Genomic DNA, 12,421 nt, shown 5'->3' with positions numbered 1-12,421 from the left:
GTCCTAAAGCAGCCTTTGTTTCCAGGAAGGTGGCTTTTGCCTCTTCTGTTCAGACAGAGGGCTCTTGGTCTGGCCCCCCCAGGAGGTGTAGAGGGGTCTTACCATTGCTGAAAATCTGGGAATCCAGATTTGGCAGAATCTTGCAGCCCCCAGGAATTCTCGTGGGCCCTTCTTTGTCTGGGACTGGGGTAAGGAGGTAATGACCATTTTTCTCTCCAGCCCTAGTGCCTCTTCCCCTGGGTGAAGAGGATGCCTAAGTCCTGGACCTGTTGCTGGCAGATCTGTGCTTTTTTCCATGAGACTCGGTATCCTGTGTCTGATAGGAGTTGCAGGAGGGCCTTTGTGCCTTCTGCACAGCTCTCTTGGGTGTCACTGGCAAGGAGAAGGTCATCTACATACTGGAGGAGGGTGCAGCGCATGGCTTCCCTTGGGAAGCTGGCAAGGTCTGCAGCCAATGCCCCTCCAAAGAGAGTGGGTGAGTTCTTGAACCCTTGTGAAAGACATGTCCATGTTAACTGCATCTGCCGCCCCATATCCAGTTCAGTCCATTTGAAGGCAAACAAGAGCTGGCTTCGGGGGGCCAGCCAGAGGGAGAAAAAGGCATCTTTTAAGTTTAGGCAACTGAACCATTTGGCAGACCCCAGCATCTGGCTGAAGAGGGCATATGGATTTGGGACCACCGGGCGGAAAGAGACAGTCACTTTGTTGATGTCTCACAGGTTTTGAACTGGTTGGTGCCCTCCTCCTGGTTTTTTGACTGGTAGCAGTGGGGTATTTATTCCAGGGCAACTGGCACTGGATTAGAATGCCTGTCTCTTTGAGTCTGATCAGGTGTTCCTGGATGCCTGCTCTCACCTCTTGTGAGAGGGGGTACTGACGCTGTCTCTGTGGCTGGGCCCCCAGAGCCAATTCTACAATGACAGGGGCTCGGTTATGGGCAAGTCCAGGTGGGTTGTCTTCAGCCCATACTGAGGGGAAGGCAGTTCTGAATTCAGGTGGTTTACTTGAGTGAGTCTGGGCACAGAACAGCCTCCATTCCTCTTCCCTAGGTGTGGTTATTGCCACTATGAGGGACCCTGACTCGCCCTGAATTTAAGGCTGGTGCATCCAGTTGATTCAAAAGTTATTTGAGCTCTGAGCTTCGAGAGTATATCTCGGCCAAGGAGGGGAATGGGCCATTTGGGCACGTAGAGAAATTTATGTCAGACCTTGTGGCTTCCAACTTCACATTGTCTGGCTTGGGCGAAGTGTTGCTGGACTGCCTTTGTCCCAGTGACTCCGAGAAAAGTTACAGTCCTTCCGCTGAAGGGGGCTACAGGGAGGGTGACCACAGAGTGTTCTGCCCCTGTGTCAACCATAAAAGTGGTGTGTTGTCCCCCACTTTCATTCTGACCATGGGCTCATGGGGGCGAGCATGAGAGAGCCCGGCCCCTGTCAGTCTGAGTCTGTCCCTGCCAGGCCAGTGAGCCTTTCCCCGTGGGGCTCCTCCCAGCAGCAACCGGGCTTCAGGGCTTTGCCTCAGTTGGGGCATTTGTTCTTCCAATGCCTCATCTCTTCACAGTAAGCACACGGGTCCCTGGCTAGGGGTGTCCTAGGCTTGCCCCCTCTTGGCGGCCGGCTTTTTTCTGCCTTTTGGTCATCTCTCTTTTAGGGCAGCTGCCAGGAGGCTGGCCCTTTTCTTCATTCTTTCAGCCTCCCTGTCAGCCTGAACTCTGTTCATGTATGCTTTGTTGGCAATTTCAGTCAGCTGAGTGATATTTATCCTGGCAAAGCCTTCAAGTGTTTGGAGCTTTCTCATCTGATGTCTGGGGTGGCTTGGACCACGAGTCAGGTGTTAACCATTTGTTGGCTCTCTGGGGACTCAGGGACAGAGGGGGTGTATATGTGATAAGCTTCACACAGTTTTTTATAATAGTCCCCAGTGGACTTTCCTGGTTCTTGAGTGACTGAAGATACTTTGGTCATGTTCATAGACTTTTTGGACTTGGCTTTGATCCCCTAGAGGAGGGTGTTCTGATATCGGCAGACCTGGTGCTGTCCCTCAGGGGTGGTGAAGTCCCACTCAGGGTGCTCCTCATGGACAGCGATTTCTTCCCGGTATTGGTGAGCCCCTCTTATAATCTGCCTCCTCTCTTCATGTTGAACAGGGTGCAGAGAAGCTGTTGGGAGTCTTCCCAGGTCAGATGATGGGTTTGGAAGAGGGATTCCATGAGATCAACCAGGGCTTGTGGCTTCTCCGAGTATTATGCGGTGTTGTGTTTCCAATTGAGGAGGTCAGTCATGGAGAAGGGTTGATAGTAAAGCATAGACCAGCCAGGCTAGATGGTCCCATCTTCATCACCCTTCTCAGGCTCCTGCATCTCTCGCATCGGCATCTGAAGGGCACCTGCTCCCAGCCGAGAATGCAGTCTGGCTGCTGGTCGGAGGGGAGAGTGGGTCTGCTGGTTATGGAGTTGGCAGGGAGGCCAACGGCAGCAGGGTGTCTGGAACTGGGGGGCTGTGTGCTAATGCCCTTGGGGGCACATAAGGTGGGGGCAATATTGGCTCTTCCTCTGGATCACCAGCAAGAATTTATGGAGGCTCAGGTTTCTGTTGATCCTCGTGGGCTGCTTTGTTGAGGCAACTAAACCATACCTTGTCCCTTCCTTCCTGTTGCAAGCAAATCGCACCCAAGAGGGAAGGGTCTGGGCAACTCCTAACCAGGAGTCAGTGTACAGAAACTGACCAGGGTGACCTAGATCTCCAGTGATGACCCGCCAGACCTGGTGGACTGTTGGGACATCTTAGGTCCCTTCTAGAGGCCACCCTACACTGAAGTCGGGCCATTTGTATTCACACAGGTTTTTCAACCTGCTGGGAGTTAATTTTACTCTGTAATCTCTTGAGAAACCCTCCCTGAAATTTTTGATCATGGTGTCGAGAACTGTGGGTTTGCTGTGTCCTGACCCCATGATGTGTCTGTGAGACAGTGCTTGAAGACAGACAAGAGGGGGTGCCTCCTCTAGAGAGGAGACCAGTCAGATGCCCATCTGTTCACTCTCCTCTGAGAGACTTTGATCAGCCTTGACTAAGGTGCACCCGTGTAAGTCCCAGGCCAGGTCAGCCGAGGCTGAGTCACCGTTATGTTGTGGCGGCCAACCACGAGTATGGCAAAGGGCTCACTCAGATTCCATAGCACAGCCCATGCAAGCACAGATTCAGTGCAGACTAAATGGCTTCAGCCACCCTGCACACTCACTCATGCACTCAGACCAGAGTTTAAACATTTCCTCCCTGGGAATCCCTACCTGTGAGACTTCTAAGAAGTCTCTGGGAGGTGATCAGGCTCCCCTTCCACCCCAACAGGTGGGAACTGGCTGGGTCAGGGGCCCCTGAGCCTTACCGTAATCTGATATTGGAACCAGGTCCTTACCTGCCAAGCTTTCCTGAGTCTGACAGGAACAGAGGAAGGGGGCTGGCCCAGAGTGACCGGGTGGGAGACTGATGAAAGATCTGGCAGGCATGCGTTCTCCATTGCAATTGCCCATTCCGTCACCAGCCCCCATTGCCCCAAACTGGTGGCAACAATGGGCTAGCACTTTTGGGCTTCCTGGTCAGGGAACCAAATGCTACAGAAAACCTGAAAACCTAGGCTGGATCACTGAAGGAAGAACCAAGTGGCACTGAGAGGTGTTGGAGGGTTGCGGTTCATTTTAAACTGGCAGGCTTAGAGGAGAGTAATCTCCAAAGGCCTGAGCTCCAAGCACTAGCAAGGGTAGCAATTTATACTTTGATATGTGGCATTTCAGCATGCACAGCAAGCAGGATGAAAGAGGAGCCCGGAGGAGGGAGAGCCCAGGGGGGTGAGGGGAGGGGGGCTTCTGATCTTGACGGCTGTGTTGAATATTTTCCTAATCAAAGGTATTCCTTTTTGTTTCCCCTTTCTGTTCTGTTAATATTTGCTTTAAATACTTAGGTGCTCTGATGTTGGGTTCATATGTATTTAAAATGATCATATAGTATATCATCTTGATGAATTGACCACTTTCTCACTATATAGTGAATTTCTTATTCTTGTGACTGATTTTGCCTGAAAATCTATATTATCTCATATAAATATGGCACTCCTCTTCTTTCTTGGTTACCATCTGCGTAGACTATCTTTTTGCATCTCTTTGCTTTCATTTTATGCATGTCTTTAAAGCTCAAGGGACTGTCTCATAGACAGCGTATTGTTGGACTGTGGCTCCAGGACTTCTGTTTGATTCTTTTTTAGAGTTCCTATTTCTTTATTAAACTTCTCATTTTGTTCCCATAGTTGTTTTATTTTGTTTATTTGTCTATCTGTGTTTTCTTGCATTTTATTGAGTTTCTTTAAGATGATTATTTTGGATTCTTTGTCAGGCAAAATATAGATCTTCATTTCTTTGGGGTCAGTTACTGGAGCTTTGTTAGTTTCCTTTGTTAGTATCATATTTGTCTGCTTCTTTGTTATGTATGTAGCCCTGCAGTGGTGTCTGTGTTACACTTGGACTGTTGGGATTACCCCTGGAATTATAGTGATGCTGAGCTGGACCTGGCTCTGAGGATGTTATTGGGTCTGTAGTGGGATTTGTGCTTGGTGGGCTTGCCACCAGGCCTTGGGCAAGTGTGGCTCCTCTCTGGTCCCTCAGTACATTGTTCATTAGGGTGGTGATTGAACACATGTCCACCTCAGGGTCTGCAGCTGGGTCTGCAGTCAGTGGACTTATCACCAGTGTGGAGAGGGGTATGGCTTCCACCAGGTTCCTGGGGGGCTTCCTGGTCACTGGGTGGGCCCTTGGGATGGGCCACTGACCTTGGATCTTGGCTGATAGGGGCTAGAAATGAACCCATGGCTATTTCAGGTTCTAAAACCAAGAGTGAGGTCTGCAGACATAGCTCTGGAAGCACAGACAGGCATGTCTCCTATTAGGTCCCTTAGTGGTCTGGAAGGCTTCCTGACTATAGCAGAGTGCTTAGGGTTGAGTCAAAGGCCCTTTCATGATCTCCAGGGGCACATTCAGGAGTGTTGCCTGCCATATTCCTGTGCCAGAGGGAATATTTGTGAAGGGTGACTATTATGAAGGGGGCTGGAGCTAGTTCATGGGCCACTTCAGAGTCCACAGCTAGGACCAAGGTCTGTGTGCCTCTATGCAATATACAAGTAGGTATAACTCCTTCTGGGTCCCTTGGCTCATGATACTGAGTGCAGGATCAAGGCCAAACTGGATTGTAGCTAAGTCCACAGGAATATGGAGCCATTTATGGGTGTGGAGCTGGAACCGCAGTTTGTGAGTCAGCTGATTAGGTATGAGCCTGCCTTCTCAAAATGCCTCTCCTCAGTCTTGGACTGAACCAGAGTCTCACAGTCTCCTACCTGGATCCCAAGCTCCCACAAAGGCACTTTTGTCTGTGGATGGATATCAAATTATTATTGTTGACAAGAGAGATGAATGGGAGACATCTTACTTGACCATCTTGCTGACATAACATGGCCACAAAACATTGTTGATACAACTTGCTTCACACCTATAATTTATCAGCATCTATTTCTGATTTATCAGCTTATTTTGCTTTTAATTTGTTCCATTAAGAACTAAACCAAACAAACAAAAACAAGATTGATATATGGAAGAATTTATAATATAATCTCAGTCTGGTCATGTCTGCTCAATTTAATACAAATTGGTGATCTACTTTTCTGTGGAACTGGCCAAAATTATGGCAGCGCCTCTATCAGAACTTGATTTCTCCCCTGACGACCCCTGCTTTCTTCTCTTCTTTTCCTCATGTGTTGATTATAAGGACACTCCTTAATAAGCCTACTGCACAATAAGATCTATCTGGTTCCCAGGGAACCAAAGCAGAACATCTATTGATTGTCTGCTATATTAGATTAAAACTACAACAGCAGGGACCACTTTTGTTTCATTCGGCAGTGTGTAATCAGCTCCATCACAGTGGGTAGTACCTGGCAGACTCGCAGTGAAGATTGACTGAATAAATGAAATACTATTAACTATTAAAATGTGTTGTAGAGTATGTATAGCATAAAATGTTCCTATCATTTAAATCTAAAGTAAAAAACATAAGATGAATCATGTAAATTCAGTTTATATAAAGCATCAAAAAATATATATACATCTGTATGTGTGTGTGAAATATATGTATATATGTGTGTATATGTATATATATGAAACAACATTGTTTCTAATTTTGGATAAATAATTTTGTCTTCTTTTTGGTCGTCTATATTAAAAATATTCTTCAATTACAATTAAAATTTCTATAATTGAGTGACTGTAATTTCTACAATTAATTCATTAAATGAATGGCAGTTGAATGCCTCTAAATGTAGGAATTTTAGACTTAAGGTATAAAGAAGTGAGCAAAACTGATACAAGTGGGGCAGGAGACACTGAAGGGTTTATCCCTCACATGCCTGCTGTTAGGCCTGGACTGGCTGATTGAGTCCAGTATTGGTCCCACAACAACCTCTTTCTCCACTTGGCTTCCCCACGTGGCCAGCTTGGGCTTTCGCTCTGACTGTTGGCCTCAGGGTGAAAGGACATTTCACATGGAAACTGCCTTCCTGAGTGCACACTGGAAAGATTTAGACAGCAGATGCCAGGTGTTTTATGATCTAGTATTCCTTTTTCAGCACCACATCTGTTGTATTTTATTCAACAAAATATGGCAGGAGTAAACTCCATTTTTCAATGAGGGTGGATACAGACAGAGGAGGAATTGATGGTTCCAACGCAGATACAAGATAACGCATAATGTTTGTACTTCCTTTGCTTTAGGTATATACCCAGTTTAGCTTTCTAATTCAATCATAAAGCCTTTTTATTTTGATAGAAGGATTATTTGATGTGCGTATTACTAAGTCAGTTATGTTTGTATTCATCTGTACCATAATATTTTATGATACATTTTTCCCCTTTTTATGTTTTCTTTAAAATATTTGATATATAGAGTAATACTAATTTTGGAGGTTTTGAAGGTTGATATTTTCTTTCTAGAATTTGTAAAGCTTAGAATTTGCTTTACCCATTGCAGGCCTTTAAGACAATGTATAATACACTAATATAGTTGAATATTCACTTAAATTAATTTATTATTGATACCAGCAACTTAGCAACTGTCTAATGACTGTGAAGCATACGTACACTTACACTACGTCCTCTGTCATCACTCCGCTGATCAATTCTTGATTCTGGTTGACTACTTAGACACTTTGATATTTTTACTTCTCTGAATTATACATTTTAGTCTTTAATACTTGTGTCTTCATCTTTTCCTAATTCTAAATATTTATAACATTTAAACCTTATAATTAAAATCTCTGATATTTAACCTTATTTCTCTGTTTAAGTGAGTGCAAATTTGAGTACTTCTAGCAGTAGTTCTGTTTTCAACTGTTGATTGATCAAGGCTCAAATAAATTGTATTTCTTGACTTCAGGCATGTTAGCAAATATCTACCTATTGTTTGAGCTTTAGTTAACAGCTGATATCATATATCTGTTGCTTTTCTTTCTCTGAGGTATGAGGGTATTACTGCACTCTTCTTGTTGAACATTCTTCCTAAAATATGTTATTTTTCATCAGTTTGTATATTTAGCTCATAATTTATTAAGGCATTATTTTATCTTCTTTATATAACATTTTAACTCTACCCTTTAACTTTTTTCTTTTTTTTGAATACTTCATTTTTGTGTGTGTGTGTGTGTGTGTGTGTGTGTGTATGTGTGTGTGTGCAATGTTTGGATGACTTTGCATGAGAGTGTTAAAACTTTATCTTCTCCTAAAGCCTCGAGAGAGGCAGAATTGATTTATATCTTCTTGTTTAAGTTACTTAGATAGCATGAAGGTCCTTACTGGAAATGGAAATCTTGCAAGATGAATCTTGCCCTCTTCAGTATCTGAAGCTAGCTCTGCTGGTCACCTCTTGGTAAGGAACTATGGGCAAGTCTCAACATAACCTAAACAGTGATATTGATTCCTTTGTAGGTGGGATGGCTCATTCAAAAAAAGCAAAATCAAAAAACCACAGATCCCAGCAGTTTCTGGAATTTCTTCTTAAAGCTTGTAAGTAATGATAGCTAGAATTGCCTTGATAATAAATGTGGAAATTATAAGGAGGATCAGGAAACTAAGCGTGTTCAAATGAATTTACTATGCAGACAAAAGCTATACGGATATTGAATTGACTTCCTTCACTAAAATAATAAGAGATGCACTGCTGAATGCAGTGAGAAGCCAATGCTCCTTCTTCTCTATGAGCCAAAGCTAACAGTGAAAGACAATTAGTGAAGCTTTTGGAATTCCATAGTCTGGATGTTTTCTGGACATTATTCTGAGGTCAGTGTCCTTGTATCGCACCTTACACTTTCCATCGATGTCCAAATTTACACCTTACACTTTCCATCCTAAAGAATTAGGCGTGGTATTAGTGAGCCATTTTGCATTTAGGAGGCAGCATTTACCTCATTTATCAGTACTGTTCTGACCCATTTATCAGAGAATCAGAATGCGACCAGTTTTGAGTGGTACCTAGTGCCTCTTAGCACTAAAGCTCTGTAGCATGTCAAGGTTGTTCAATTTGCACTGCTCCTCAGCAGATCCAATAATGCTAGAGACTCCACATTAGGTAAGGTTTTGTGTTGAGTCTCTGGAAAGACCCAGTTGGAGAGCTGCAATACTGCCATCTAGAGCTTTGTGTGTTTTGCAGCATAGAAATACTCCCCATTGTTCAAGTATCTCCTAAAAATTTTGGATGTTAGAAATTGAGTGCTTACCATTGCATATAAGTGACTGTGCCACTGCACATGTCTGCTGTGAGCTAGGAATTCTCATAGCATCCAAGTTGTAAACATAGGCAGGTGAAGCAGCAATCTATATGAGGGAAGCACTATATTCCGAGTCAGGGCTAGCTAGATTACAATCACAAAATAAGATTATACAATTAGGGTACATGAATAGGGGTCCAAAATTCTCATGTTATTTATCTTTTAGAACTGATACTTCTTCCTCAGCTTACATCTGTGGACTCTCAGTGTAATTCCTTAGCAACAGCTATAGAAATAACCCATGCCTATTTCACAGGTCAGTTTGATATGCATCCATGGCCAAAATATTGCTTCACTACAGCCTCACTGAAGGTGGTGCTGAAAGTTAACATTGATAGGAAATTATGTTCTTTGAGGAGCAAACTTTATCATGCCCTTTGTGTGAAGAGGGGCAAAAAGTTTGTCATGGAGTTGTGTCATGGGGCAAATGGCTTGACTGTTTTGTTAAAACCCTGGACACCCTTTGGACAGGACAGTAGTTCTGAGGAAGACGCATACATATGGACAAATGAGTGTGAACATATCCTATTGAAATATTTGTTCTCATACCAATATTCACAAAGAAGCATTCACCACAGAGGTGGCACTTAACATCCAAGTGGGCAAGGTAACCTTCTAATGAAGGTTGCCTAGCTTTCCTATTGAATCTACCCAGTGCTTACACAGTGGACTTATAATAGAGTAGTCATTGAACAGGGATGGAGCACGTGCACTGCATAAATCTCCAATATGGACTCCCTCTCATCAAGACTAATCGCGACTCACCAATACTGCTGAATGTGTAAACTATCATTATAGACCAACACAGACTTCCATAGAAGTCCATCATTGAGGAGGCCAGTAATCCACTTGTATGTTCATCATATAAGAGGCAGAAATGTCTGTTTCTGAGATTGATATCAATTTCAAATGTGGTTTTACTTTTTGTACCTGATAAACCTATACAATAACTTACAGAACCCCTGGTTTAGTGATATAGATTTCACATGAGATCCTTTCTCGTTAAGGGTCTACTTTAATGTGGATGAGTTGTGATACATTCATAATCATAGAAGCTACTGATACCACAATATTGCATATCATCCAATAGCTGTTAGGTGCATGGAGTATTGAAATGATCTCTTTAAGGCCTAACACAGCAACTTGGTGACAAAACCCCATGTGGGTGGGTCACTGTCCTCTAGAACATACTCTACATGTTGAGCAAATGACAGTCAAATGATGCTGTGTTCTCAGTTTTGGATTCAAGACCTAAAGAGGGGAGGATTAGCCCCTGTTACCAACATATGCGGTGATGTATTTGGAGAATTTGTTTATACTGTCCCCAGAACTTAAACCCAGTCAGAATTAAAGGACCCACCTACACAATAAGGGTTCCACTAAATTTAAAGTAATGGCTGTCATCTGATCATTGGGGCTCCTAATGGTATTAGACTAGCAGACAAAGTAAAGGATTACTGTATGTCAAGGGTGATAGACCCTGCTTACAAGGAAGCACTAGATATTGATATATATAAAGGGTAGTCAGGAATTATCTGGAACTTAAAGGATTCACTGGTGCATCTTTCGGTGTTTCCATTCTCAGAAATAACAGCAAAAATGCAATTGGAAAAACTGTGTTCTTAAAAAAGAAAGGATTTAGACCCCATGTGGCTGAATATTTTTGTCACTCCATTGGACAGGTGATAGCATGGAACTCTGGTGAGGGTGAAGGGAATCTGAAATGAGTGGTATAGAAGGAAAATAATGAATAAAGAAGTATAATAGCTTGTTCCTCTGACACTTTCATTTTAAGAATTTTTGAGTTTATAGCCAACCTCTGTCCACAAATATCACTAAGAGAGTGGATTCAGTGCACAGTATGAACAGATCTGGATTTCAGACCATAGCCAACTCTGTTGATACACTGCTCCATATTCCGTCAGTCCACTTGCTCTTGAAGTTATTTTTCCAGCATGTCAGTTCTCCACCTGCATTTCCTAGGAGCTCCATGAGCCATAGGCTACCCAGTGGGAAGGTGCTGGAGTTAATCCCCTCTGGGTTAGCTCAATCAATGAATAAGAGATTTGGTAAAAGAGAAAAATAGACCCCAGCTTCCTTGTTCTCCTCCAGGACAATCCTGAAGAGTCTTCTATGTAGTTTCGCAAGAGGTCCTGAGAAAGATTAAGCACTAGCAGTAATATGTCAATTAATGCAATTTTTATTGGCTTTTCACCCTCCCATGTTTCATTTTATTCCTCTTTCAACTGTATTTCCTGACGTCATGTCCCAAATAAACTGCCCGCCCCCATGGATTTGTCTCAGGGTTTGATGGGATCCTAAGATAGGATTATAAATGCATAAATGCACACATACACACAGTCCTAGGTTGCTTAAAACATAATTGTATATCATCATATTTCATACAATCTTTTGTTTCTTTGTTCTTATGAAAGTCAACTTTTGTTTTCGGTGTCATCAAACATATTAAGTTAGAAAAATATTATTTTATGTAAGTGAAATCATATACCCAGATAAGCTAATTAAACTCTTTATCCATCAGAGATGTGTATACAATAACAGCAGATTTGCTGTCTCAAGGTTAAACCTGAAAAAAAAAGATATCTCCAGGAGAAAGGCATACTGTTTCTCATAAAGATTTCAACCTTGCCAAATTACTTTAAGAGAAAAGATACAATTAGACAATGGGAAAGCATGCTAATTTTCATTCCTATCTTGTTTAGGCTCATTATCAGAATAAAAGGAATATTAAATAGGTTGCCTTAGGCCTTAAGCTTGTATAAAACACATTAGATTATGCACTGTATTGATGTCATGTTTTATATACATATAGAAATAATGCAGATTAAATTACCTTGCTCAGCAAACTGAAGCTACCTTCGACCATTGCACACCTGATTTCTGCAAGAATACTATTAGTTATTCAAAGCATTATACATTTTACCATCCCTCACAGTATCATGGATATCTTAAATTACCTTATAAGATCATGCATCCATTTTCCTGAACTGCACAGTGGGTACATGTTCCATGTGTACTTGAGAAGAATGTATATCCTGTTGTTTTTGGATGTAGAGTTCTATAGATGTATATTAGGTCCATCTGTTCTACTGTGTTGTTCAGTGCCTCTGTGTCCTTACTTATTTTCTGCCCAGTGAATCTATCTTTTGGGGTGAGTGGTGTGTTGAAGTCTCCTAAAATGAATGCAAATTACATTTGTTTTATGCTGGTGTTCCTGTGTTGGGTGCATACATATTCAGAATGGTTATATCGTCGTGTTGGACTGTGCCCTTTATCATTATGTAGTGTCCTTCTTTATCTCTTGTTACTTTCTTTGTTTTGAAGTCTATTTTGTCTGATATTAATACTGCAACCCCTGCTTTCTTCTCTCTGTTGTTTGACTAAAATATGTTTTTCCATCCCTTGACTTTTAGTCTGTGCATGTCTTTGGGTTTGAGGGGAGTTTCTTGTAAGCAGCATATAGATGTGTCATTACAATTTATAATTTTTTATAGATTTATAGATGTATAAATCATAGATTTATAGATTTATAAGTCAATTTAAAGA

Source organism: Manis javanica, chromosome 9, assembly GCF_040802235.1.
Source record: "Manis javanica isolate MJ-LG chromosome 9, MJ_LKY, whole genome shotgun sequence".
Classification (NCBI taxonomy): Eukaryota; Metazoa; Chordata; class Mammalia; order Pholidota; family Manidae; genus Manis; species Manis javanica.
The sequence above is the reverse complement of the archived record's forward strand: the minus strand, read 5'-3'. Positions refer to the sequence as shown.